A 12,429-nucleotide genomic window follows, 5' to 3' on the forward strand; every position below is an offset into this window, starting at 1 on the left:
TTAAAGTGGAGGACCTGTATAGTCAGAATAGCTACATGGAAATAGTATTGCTCCACTCTTCAACGGTGTTTAAACCGGAATTTATAGAGTTACATAGTGTCATCAAATTTGCATTCTGCTCTATTTAGAAGGATCTTGATGTCTCCCCCTCGAGAAGGGAGAGAGGGTTTGTCAATCACTTGCCACCTGATATCTGTGTCTTGATGACCGTGGTCCAGGAAATGTGAAACCAGGGGGGCAGTAAGCACTTTACAGTTATTCCTGCTTTTATGCTGGATAATCCTTTGCTTTATCATTTGGGTAGTCTGCCCTTTGTAGATGAGATTGCAGGGACAGGAAATGGCGTAGATTACATTCTGTGTCCTGCAATTTGTATGGTATTTCAATTTGTAAGTCTGTTCTTTATTAGTAAAGACCATGGTATTTCGGGTCAGTTCACATACGCTACAGTTTTGACATTTATAATGTCCCACCACTGGATCCAATCCCCAAGCAGCTGTAATGGTATGTCTTTCAGTGGTAGATTGTGGCCATGTAATGGCATGTACAAAGTGGCTTGCGATATTTCGGCCGCGTTGGTAAGAGAACAGGGAAAGGTCCATGAATGGTTCATGTGCTCAGAGTATTGGCCAGTTTTTCTTTATGATTTTACTGACTCCATTGCTATGTGGGCTGAACTTCGACACAAAGGGGATTCTGTTCATAGTTTTTTTCGGTTGTGGTGAGAGCAGCGTATCTCTATGACAATACCATGCTCTTTTTTTTGCTTGAGAAACCAGGCGTCGTGGGTAGCCTCTGTGGATACGTTTTTTTGTGAGGACATCAGCCTCCTTGAAGTAGTCCTTTCGCCATTTGCAATTACGCCGTATGCGTAAGAATTGTCCATAGGGCAATCCATCCCGTAACCCTCGTGGATGGTAGCTGGAGTAGGCTAAAAGCGTATTTTTCTCCGTGGGCTTTCGAAAGAGGGTAGTGCCAAGTTTCCCGTCTTCAGCATGGATAGTGACATCCAGAAATGAAAGGTCGTTGGTTTTATTCTCACTTGTGAATCTGAGATGTTCCTTGGTCTGATTGAGCCATGTTGTGAAGGTATTCAAGGTGAGATTGTCTCTGCTCCAAATCAGTAGAACATCGATATGTCGACGCCATAAAAGTATATTGGACAGATATGGGTTGATAGGGTTGAGAATTACTGATTTCTCCAGGTCGTGAACGAACAAAATCGCAAAATTTGGGGCAAAACATGCACCCATAGACACCCCCTTGATTTGCAAGTAATAGGTGTCATTATATAGAAAATAGTTATTTTGTAGGGCGATCCGCAATAAGGATGTGATGAAATCAGTAGGTATTTTGGTTGGTTGTGGTCTAGAGAGAAGAAGTGTTCGTATCACAAGAAGACCCTCATCATGTGGAATGTTAGTATAGAGGGATTCAGTATCCATACTGACTAGTAGTTGGGATGTAGTATCGAAGGGTCTGTCTTCGATTGTATTGATTAGGTCGGTGGTATCACGAATGTAGGTATCGGTGCAAGGGACAAATTCCTTTATGACAGTGTCAATATATTTTCCCAGCGGTTCCAAGATGGACCCACACCCGGATACTATCGGGCGTCCTGGTGGATTAAGTTGATCTTTATGTATCTTCTGCAAGACATACAGTACAGGGGTCCTCGGACTGGGATTGTTCAAAAATTCAAATTCTTTCTTTGTAATGATGTTAAGTTCCTTTGTTTCATTTGTAACTGTCAGTATTTAAAATTTGATGTCTTCCAATGGGTCTTTCGAGAGTGGTTTGTAGTGGTTCCTGTTCGAAAGTTGTCGCTGTATTTCTTGGTCGTACTTGTTATGACCCATCACCACAATTCCACCGCCCTTATCCGCCGGTTTAATGACGATATCTGTGTTATTTTTCAAAGAGAGAAGAGCTTGTTTTTCAACCAAAGGAAGATTGTATGGTGTGAAATAGGGTTTGGATTTAAGATTCATAGCATCTCTCATCACTAGGTGTTCAAATGTGAGAATCTCCGGGGGCATTGAGTTTGAAGGGGGATTGAATGAAGAAGGCGGTCGGAAGGAAGAGATGATGGGATATGGGGAATCCTGTTTGTCCATGAAGAAATGTTTGAGTCTAATCCGTCTGAAGAATTTTAGTAAGTTAATTTGTAGTTCCAAGAAGTCTGTGCGTTCAGTTGGCACAAATGTGAGGCCTCTAGAAAGGAGGGAGGTTTCTTCTTGACTAAGACAATAGTCTGACAGATTAAAGATAGGTATTGCAAGATCGCCATTACCTTCAGGTTCAAGGTTGCTTACCGTGGGGGCCCCCATTGGTAGTAACGATTGCGTGTTTGGCGGTCCCCTGCAAATGTTGGTTGGTATTGTCTGTTTCTTGCGGAGCGGTTTTGGGGTGGCGGTTGGCCGCGGCCCCGCGCTAAAAAACCACTTGGTAATAGTGGTTGTGGTCTGTTGTTGCTCCCAGATGTACTTGGGCCCTGGCCCGGATCGGAATCTTCGGCAGAAGTGTTAGAGGACTCTGAGAATGTAATCCGTTGATTATTTCGAAATCGTCCCCAATTACGTGTTCTTGCTGGGGTGAAAGGAGTATTGTAGAATTCGTCTTTTAGATAAGGATAGGTTTGTTCCACCTGATAGTATTTGATATCCTTCTCAATTTTATTCACCTTTTTGTTGTATTCAAAAGTATTGAAGGTAGCAATAGTAGAGGGGATTTTTTCCAATAGATTCTTGGCGTCAGTCAGAGATGGATTCGCTAGGATCAGTTTTTAGGTCGAGCTCTCTCGACCTATTGCAGCTGAGTTGCTTCCCAAGGGAGACAGAGTGATGCACGAGCCTACCAGGGTCTGTGGACGCGCTTTGCTCACGCCTGGCTCGCATGCCGTAATGGCGTCCGCGCGCACACACAGCCAGCCCCCCCTGCACACACACACACACACACAGACACAAGCACGCGCGCACTGCACACACACACACACACACACACACACACACACACACACCTCGCTCCCCATCCCACTCACCGGGCACGGCTGTGGTCTCTAGGCCTTCAATCCCTCCGTGCTAGACGGCCGCCGTTAGCCCCACACTCACCAATAGCTCAAGGCGTGGCAGCGGAGTCAAGGGCCGCCTCCACTCCTGTCGTCTTCTGCCTGATCTCCTCTGTCCGTGCCACCGCTTCAGTCTCTCCGGGTCTGCTGCTTCAACTCGGCACTCAGTAAGTCTCCCACGTCTGCTACAACTCTCGGCAGAAGCGAGGCCATGCTCATCGGAATTCACATCGGCGGCTCGACAGGCCCCGCCCCTCGTGTCCTTTAGTCTCAGCGCTGGCCAACGGGGAGTCCTCCTCCGCTCATTCTCCACTCAGCACCAGTAGGGAGTCACGTCTACACGGCAATCTTGGTTGGCCACGCCCTCTTCTCCTAATACATTTTTACAGCTTCCTGAGTTTCCGCTCGTGTTGCAGTGGCATCACAATGGGAGTGCGGGGGGTGCGAACCTTACCTGGCCGCTGGCCCACGCGCCACGCCCACCACTACACGTGCTTAAAATTTAAGCACTGCGCAAGAGCACTGTATTACTTTGTATGCATTTTCACTTTCACTAATTACTGCGAAAAGACTGATCGCTTCCGCTCCGGTTGTCTGTTCATAGCTCACGAGGGTTGTCGACATTGAAGATGACAGGTAAGTTCGTCGGGGCTTTCGAAGGTATGTTTACTTTTCAGCTTCGGACAGTGACTGCTTTGGCAGCAGGCTCGAGGGTCCAGTGCTTCCAGCTGGGCAAGAGCCACAACTTGTCTATGGGCCACAGGGTCCGGCCTATTTACTACTCCTGACGCCAAGTGACCTTACTTGCCACGGAAGGGGGGGGGGGAGTATTTCTGTTATATCATCATTTGCACCCCCTTTTTGCTGTTTAGTACTTAAATATTTTCATACAGCGCTTAATGTCATAAACGTGCCGCTTCTAAGCACTACATATAACATGTATCGCGAGCATGCACTTTTTTACATAACTCCACTCACATCTGAAGGCTGGAAGCCCGAGTGGGTCGCACTAACACAAGGACTTCCTGCTGCACGAGGAGCTGCGGCCGGTCTGGGTGGTGCCTGTGGGGCCGGGGGAGCTGCTGCAGGACCTCCTGACATCCTGGGTGACAACGTGATGGCCTCGTGTAGGTGGCGCGGTCCTACAGGCATCTTATAGGCTCTCATCAGCTTACAGGCATCCCCTACCGAGCTCGGACAGGGGGGGCTCCCTCACATGCACACACAGTGACCATTAATAACACCAGTCACAGGCATCCCCTACTGAGCACAGACAGGGAGGTCTATTTTACAGTCATCTTACACCGAGCACAGGTGGCGGAGCGGTTTTCTCTTACAGGCATCTCCTACCGCGCTCAGACAGGGGGCTCCCTCACATGCCTACAGGCATTTCCTACCGAGCTCGGACAGGGAGACTCCCTTACAGGTAGCTTACACTGTGCGCAGGTGGGGGAGGGGGTTTCTCTTACAGACTTAATAGGCATGTCATACCTCACTCAGACAGGGATCGTGCACCATTCTGAGCCAATGAGCCTGTCTTACAACCTTACAGGCATGTACAATATATATGTGGTGGAGGGGGGGTTGGGAGGGGATTTGTCTTACAGGCCTACAGGCATCTTACACCGAGCTTAGTGTGTATGTGCTGATGCGGGTGCAGGCAGCCAGACAGGTCGCGCGCGCAGAGATACCCGGGAAGCGGCCGTCAATCGATATGAGTGGTGTGAAGTGAATTAATGTGAGGCAAGCAGTCTGTCTGTCAGGAGCAGCGCTTGCAGTGTGGGGCCGGTCGGCCCAGTCACCGCGGCGGTCCGGCTCCTCGAGACCCAGCACTGTCTCCAGGAAGAAAAGGCTAGGGGCCAGATGTAGGTAATTTTTATTTTCCGACCTCTTAAATACCGAGTCATACCGACTCGGTATTTAAGAGGTCGGAAAATAAAAATACCGAGATGTAGGTAATTGCAGATGTACAATTACCGAATCGGAAACAGTCGGTAATTTCCGATGTGGTAAATACCGACCAGTTAATGCCCATGCATTCCTATGGGCTTTGAAGCCCATAGGATTGATTGGGCATATACCGGTCGGTATTTACCACATCGGAAAATACCGACTGTCACAAGGGTGCAGGGGGTGTCACTTTGACACCCTCTGGCACCCCCAAAAGAGGCTCGGGTGCCATGTGGCAGGCATATCTGCCCTAAGGGCAGGTCTGCCTGTCATATGGCATAGGTGTGCATGCACACATGTGCATGCACACCAGAAACGGTATTTTACCATCAAGTAGTATTTGATGGTAAAATACCGATGTGGTACTGCTTGTGGGACTCAGAAGAGTCCCACCTACATACCAATTGTCCGGAATCAGAAATGATACCGACTCGGTATTTTACATACTCGGTAAATTTACCGAGTCTGTAAATTACAGGGACCTACATGTCAAATTGCTTTTACCGGGTGGTAACGGCCGAATTCGGCCGTTACCACCCGGTAAAAGCCTACCTACATCTGGCCCTAAATGTGCTCTTTGCTTCTGGATGCGGCCATCCCTTTCATGCTGGGAAATATTTCACGGAGAAGAACCCCTGACTCCTGCTCAAATTGGCTAGAAGGGGTGGGGGAGGGGCAGGGGGCAAAATATCAGTGACATTTCCCAATCCCTCCCATTACTGGAGACGACTGGTACCTGACATGAACATGCAGGTGGAAGAAATTGCATTATTTTTTTGTTTGTTTTAAAAGTATTTCTTTCTTGCATGGATCGTTATGTAAAGGGTTAACCGAAGCAATTTTAATCTACTGCTGTGTGGGGGCACACAGCCTTGAATTTGGTATATTCAGCTTGGCTTTAACACCTTTTTTTTCAAGTAGTCGCAGAATGTCTTCTGTCTTTACACTAATGCTGTACAGTATCGGCCGCAAAGGTGGCCTGTGGCCTGTGGCTTGGACATCGGAGCGCGCCGCTGTTTGTATTCATCGGATTTACAATGAACGCAAATCAAATAGGACTATTTTTGCATTCCTACTAGTCACTCCGCCGCCCAGGCCCATTTAATCATTTTCCCTGCAGTTCCAGGCGGGATCTTTATAATCGAACGCCCCACCACGGTCTATTAATTACAAATGGATAGGTAAAGCGAAGGCAATGAAACACAAAATACCTTTGAGGCTGAGGCAGGTACCAGTACATGCAAGGAAATGGAGTTAAGTCATCCTAAACACTTGGCTCGTGTCAAGAAAACTACAGACACGGTCTGCACATATGATAAGTGATGCTTTGGGTACACGTTCATCAGAGGAGCAACTAGAGCCAAATTTCGGGGGGGAGGGGCTCAGAAATTTTTTGGGGGAGGCTGAATCTTTAAAGAATAGGCAGAGTGGAGCTGCAGGGGCTCTTAGAAGGGGTGATACTGCGAGCCCTCATTAACATGCAAATGGTCTTTTAAAGACCTGTGAAATTCAGGGGGGCGGCTGTGTGTGTACCCGGGAAGCTGTCTCATCCCGGGCTGACACACACCCCAGTGGGGTTGGTACCATGCCTTAGAATGGGGAATAATACCATAATATCATCTGTTTCTCCCAGTCTATGCAGCAGAGTGTCATATATCATCACAGTATTTCAGGGCACACATTTTGCCACGCTTTTAGCTGGAAAAAGATTGTACGGGGACAATAAGTGGTATTTTTGCAATCCAAGTACATACATTCCTATTTGTGCCCGAAACTTGATTACCACTACAAATGGAATGAAGACCCTAAGGGTTATCAGAGATGGTATATGTTAATGCCCTTAGCACTAGAGGCTTTTATTTAAGAAAGTGTGAGCTGCTCCTACAAGCACATCAAAGTAAAAATTCCCAATATGATGCAGTTGTTGCTAATCATATTTTTAAATTATTTTTTTATCAACCGTATATGGATGAAATGTTGTTCGGCCTTGCAAGCGATATTATGCTAATAAAATGGTAAATAACATGATACTAACATAAATCAATACTTCCAAAGTGATCTTCAGATTTTTAAAATAAATACACACTGGTTTTGAGGCATTCAGTTGAGAGGAGAAATGTGTCTAGTAGCCGTAATAAACCAGTCACCAATATTGAAATACAATCAAAACATAATAATAGACTTTCTTCTGTGTTCCTTTGACGTGGATTCGGAGCTTACTTCTCTCTGAGTTTCCTCACAAATTCTTCAAAAACTGCAGTGCCATGTCTCATCCCAAAAAATCAGTGCTCAAACCCTGCAGTGATTGTGAGGGACACATGCCCATTATGGACACTCACGCAATCTGTGGTGCTTAAGTTCCAATCATGACTCTTAAGGCCTGTTAGTCTTGCTTCAGCATGCACCTTAAGGCCACTAAAGAGCGAGAGGCCAGGCTCTTCACAGTTAGGAATAAGGAAGGCCATCCATGCCGTAAATGGGCAGGCACTGATCTTGGTCTTCTCCAGGCCCGGTACAGAAGAGGAAACACAGAAAGAAGATACACTCCAGAGGTAAGTCCCCCCTTCGCTCTCTGTCTCCCACAGAATCTCGTCCTCGGAACCAGGGCTTGTTGACTTAACTCCATCGCAGCCACCTCTGTACCGCCCTGCTCATCCTTTGGACTTGGCTCCGGACAGATCTCTGTCTTTCCCAGAGACCTCTGCTGGCACTTTCCCTGCATGATGCTCTGGCTTCGGTGCTGACTTTCCTCAAATGGACGACTCCGGAATCCGATCCAGCAGCGTTCCTTAACGCCATGTTTTTCATCTTCACAAAGGTTTGACGCAATCTGGCACCCCTTTAGGTCCAGCAGTTCCACCAACACAGCTTCCGATGTTTCTGCCATTCCCACCCTTCAGCGACGCTCAGCCGGACCCAGTGCCGTCACCACACTACTTAAACCAAGCTCTCGGATACATGACCCTGCAACCAATCCCATGCACAGCGCAGCTTCCGCATTCACCATGTCCACCTCCTCCCCCTCTGACTCCAGATATGGTGTTTCTGGTGCCACAGCACAAAGTCTTGACTTTGGGACCTATCTGCTTTGCCAATGTCTTTTTTTCTCTGCAGTCCTCAATTTCCACCCCGCTTTCTTATTAGCAACATACATGAGTGTTGAATAACATTTTTATGTTTTTAATAAGGTACCCCCTTCTGTCAACCTTTCGCGGACTGGGATGGACGCTAGCCCGGGACCAGGGTTCAATTCCCCGCCTCGGTGGGTCTTGGGCTCAAAATTCCACGGACCTGATAATTCTCGCCTCGGTGCCTATTCCAATCATGGAGTCCCACTCTGCAACTCTGGGCAATAGCTTGCTTAATCTCCACAACGGCCCCCACAACGCTAAGGATGCTTGGCCTCCACCTTGGGGGTGTCCAGGAGTGGACACCTCACAGGGAAAGCCAGGATGGGTTCCACAGCGGTATTCGTACAAGCGCCTTGAGACCCTTGCGGGTGAGTAGTGCGCTATACAAGTATCAATTTACATTTGCTTTCTTTTGGTGCACAATACACATATTTTGAGGACAGGCACACCCTCGCTCACACCATAAATAACCACCTGTTCAGACAGGGCTTCTAATTGTTAATAGTAGCCTGGAAGGGGCAGGGCTCTGCGCCCAGCATGATGTAGAGGTCCCCACCCTACAAACAATTTAATTACTTTGGAAGCCCCCTTAAATGTAATGGATGGCAAGATCCAGTCACTGCTGTGAGGGGTCTCGATACTCCCAGGCCTGTCGGCTAATTCGAGGGCAGGCCATGCAGTGGACCCCCTCTGCCCCAAGACGGGGGAGTCCTCACCCATCTGCCTGTGCCTCCGTCTTCTAACAGGCAGTCAGGTCTCTCTCTGTCCACCAGCCCTCTAAGGCAGGGCGGTATAGCTGTATTTCTATAGCACCAGCCTAGCTTGGTAGCAACTATAATGTGCCTGAGCAGAGAAGGCACATTAATGTGTACATCAAGCATAGTTTTACATATTTTAATTTCAGTGCAGTTCACACAAGTAATATTTTAGGCACAAATAAATGAAGTGATTTTTTTTTCTTTCTTTATAAAATCACTAAATGTTTAGTCAAGTGCTGGGACTAAACCCCTGGTAGTCTGATAGCCAGGGCCACCGGAATTACACAGCAGAGAGAAACTAAATTATGCAGCATGGTTGACTAAATTATGCATCAGGAAAAGAAGGCAAGTTATGCTGTTAAAGTTGTGATAGTATTACTTCATTATCTGTGATTTTAATACTTAACACTGTTGGGTCAAAAGTTCCACCTTCCAAGATATAACACCCAAATATAGCAATCAGAGAGCAGACCAGTCAACCTTTGCAAAATGCTTTCGATGGGTCAAAAGTTACTAAAAAATATAGCGGCACATGTTGCTGTGGTGTCACCAGATTTTTAGTAACTTTTGATCCATCTGGGCTAGAAACATTTTCTTAAGCTGCAAATAATCTGACAAAAGCGGCAGATCCAGGATTCTGCGGAAAATGTCTCAAAAGTCTGACAATTCCAATGGCCCTGCTGATACCTAAGCCATCAGCTCACTTGCGAACCCACCCTGCTGTTTTGTTGGGATTCTTGCACGCGAGCTGGAAGTTGTGGGCAATGCTGGGCAGCAAGGACAATAACCTCATATTATATACACTGATCTTTGCAGTAAGTGCATTAACCACTTGTGCTACCATACTTCTACTGAGAGTTGTTGGATGTGCAATTGATCTGTGTAGAAAGAAGATGACTAACTCCTTTGAGCTATCTTCACCAGTTGACAAATTTTAGAAGCAAAAAATAACCTGCAAGGCAACTCTGTGGGTAAAAGCCCTGCTGTGGTGATCCATGGCCAGCTTAGTGGTCACAAGTTCGGTTCTTGTTGCTGGCCAACTCAGCTTTACTTTATTTGAGGTAATTTAAATATGTATGAAATAGTTGGGTAATGAGGAAACCTCTAGTATTGACATAAAACTCCAGAGGATAATCTATCTATCTATCGCCCTCACTCTATCTATCTGTCGCCCTCACTCTATCAATCTATCTATCGCCCTCACTCTATCAATCTATCTATCGCCCTCACTCTATCTATCTGTCACCCTCACTTTATCCATCGCCCTCACTCTATCAATCTATCCATCGCCCTCACTCTATCTGTCGCCCTCACTCTATCTGTCGCCCTCACTCTATCTGTCGCCATCACTCTATCTATCGCCATCACTCTATCTATCGCCCTCACTCTATCTATCTTCCTCACTCTATCTATCGTCCTCACTCTATCAATCTATCTATCGCCCTCACTCTATCTATCGCCCTCACTCTATCTATCTATCGCCCTCACTCTATCTATCTGTCGCCCTCACTCTATCAATCTATCTGTCGCCCTCACTCTATCAATCTATCTGTCGCCTTCACTCTATCTATCTGTCGCTCTCACTCTATCTGTCACCCACACTCTATCTATCGCCCTCACTCTAACGCCCTCACTCTATCTATCTGTCGCCCTCACTCTATCTATCTGTCGCCCTCACTCTATCTATATATCGCCCTCACTCTATCGCCCTCACTCACTCTATCGCCCTCACTCTATCTGTCTATCGCCCTCACTCTGTCTATCTATCTATCAATCCATCTATCTATCGCCCTCACTCTATCTATCTAGCTATCGCCCTCTATCTGTCTATCGCCCTCACACTATCTATCTATTGCACTCACTCTATCTATCGCCCTCACTCTATCTATCAATCCATCTATCTATTGCACTCACTCTATCTAGCTATCGCCCTCTATCTGTCTATCGCCCTCACACTATCTGTCTATCTATCGCCCTCTATCTATCTATCTGTCGATCGCCCTCACACTATCTGTCTATCTATCACTCTCACTCTATCTATCTATCGCACCACCACAGCATCACTCAAGGGCACCACAACATCACTATAATCTACCACAGCATCACAGAACGCCACAGCATCACTCATCGCCACCACATCATCACTCAGCGCCACCACAGCATCAACCTGTGCAACCATTCAACAATAACTGGTTCAAATATGTTCTCTCAATGTTTCAAGCTTTATTACAAATGTCACAAAAAATGTTAATATTTCACTTCTGTTCTTGGATTTTCGTCACAATAAAATACACTGTACATAATCTTCACAAAAGTTATTTACAAAAGTTTAAGCTATTGCCATAATAAATTACAATAACTTTCATTTAAGTATTAATTATTTAAAAAAATTAAAAGCCATTGTTATTTGTAATATCAATACATCTAAGTCACGTAAATACAACAGAGATTGCATTACAAATGCTATAGGTGTCACATTTGCGAAAGTTAAAACTATTGGCATTGTAAATGACAAAACTAATTAATTTCGCTATTTTCAACACAAACACATAAATAAAAAATGTGCCATTTACAATACCAATAGCTCAAACTTTCCTAATGCAAGGCCTATTGCATTGAAAATGCTTGTTCCAATTCTGCTATTTCTTCCAGTTCACGGCGACTGGGCTCAATGGCCGTGTCGATGCCCAGAACCATCCAATGCCTAGAGCAGGTGGTAGCTAAATGGCTGAACTTATTACAAAAAACAGGATCTGTGGTGAAAATAGCAGGGGTATTGAGAATTTGTAATCCTACCGGTATCACTCCTGATCTAAGGTAATCCGTCAACATGCAAGCATGTAAATCTGTCCGCATTTGTTTTTTCTTTAATTGTTCAAGCTTGTCTAAATTTGCCCTAGAGGAGTTGGAAGTGGGAGTGGATATGGGTAAGGTAGCTGTCCCTGAGAGGAGGGAGGGGCCAACCATCAACGATTGAATGTACTCTTCTGAGTAGGTTAAGGTCTCCTTAGACATCATATGTGTACTGATAAGTGGCACACCGAGGGGATCTAATGAATTAGATCTAAAATTATACACTACAAGGGTGTGGACTCTCGCAGCTCAGCAGCTGCTCACAATCTTGTAGAGAAAACAGGAGTGTGACCCATAAACCAAATGGGATTGGGGTTCAAAGTTATAAAGAAAAAACAATACCCCAAAAGGTATAAATGAAAGGACAATTTGTATTGCATGCGCAAAGAATTACATGGATCAAAGAAAGGAGACACTTATTCAAAATAAATTAGTTTTCAAAATTAATTTGTTCTATTTTGATATTCATCAGAAGAGAGGGAACATTTTATAAAGACATAGTTATGTACAGCACAAAATACAATAATTCAAATGACAACCGAAGAGACTTGGTGCTCAATATGTACAAGTGATATGTGGCGACGCAAGTGTAAAGGTGAACAGCGATGGACGGCGCAAAGTGAACAAAGTGAGGAATTTGCATTGAATAGCTCAAAGATGTGACAAAGAA

The 12,429-nt window shown here is 45.7% G+C and overlaps 1 protein-coding gene across 1 annotated transcript in view; it reads left to right on the top strand.

Annotated features, from left to right (window-relative positions):
* LOC144781356 (cholesterol 24-hydroxylase-like) overlaps positions 1-12,429 on the top strand; it is a 457,687-nt gene that overhangs the window by 385,665 nt on the left and 59,593 nt on the right. The window lies entirely within an intron of this gene.

Source organism: Lissotriton helveticus, chromosome 9, assembly GCF_964261635.1.
Source record: "Lissotriton helveticus chromosome 9, aLisHel1.1, whole genome shotgun sequence".
Classification (NCBI taxonomy): Eukaryota; Metazoa; Chordata; class Amphibia; order Caudata; family Salamandridae; genus Lissotriton; species Lissotriton helveticus.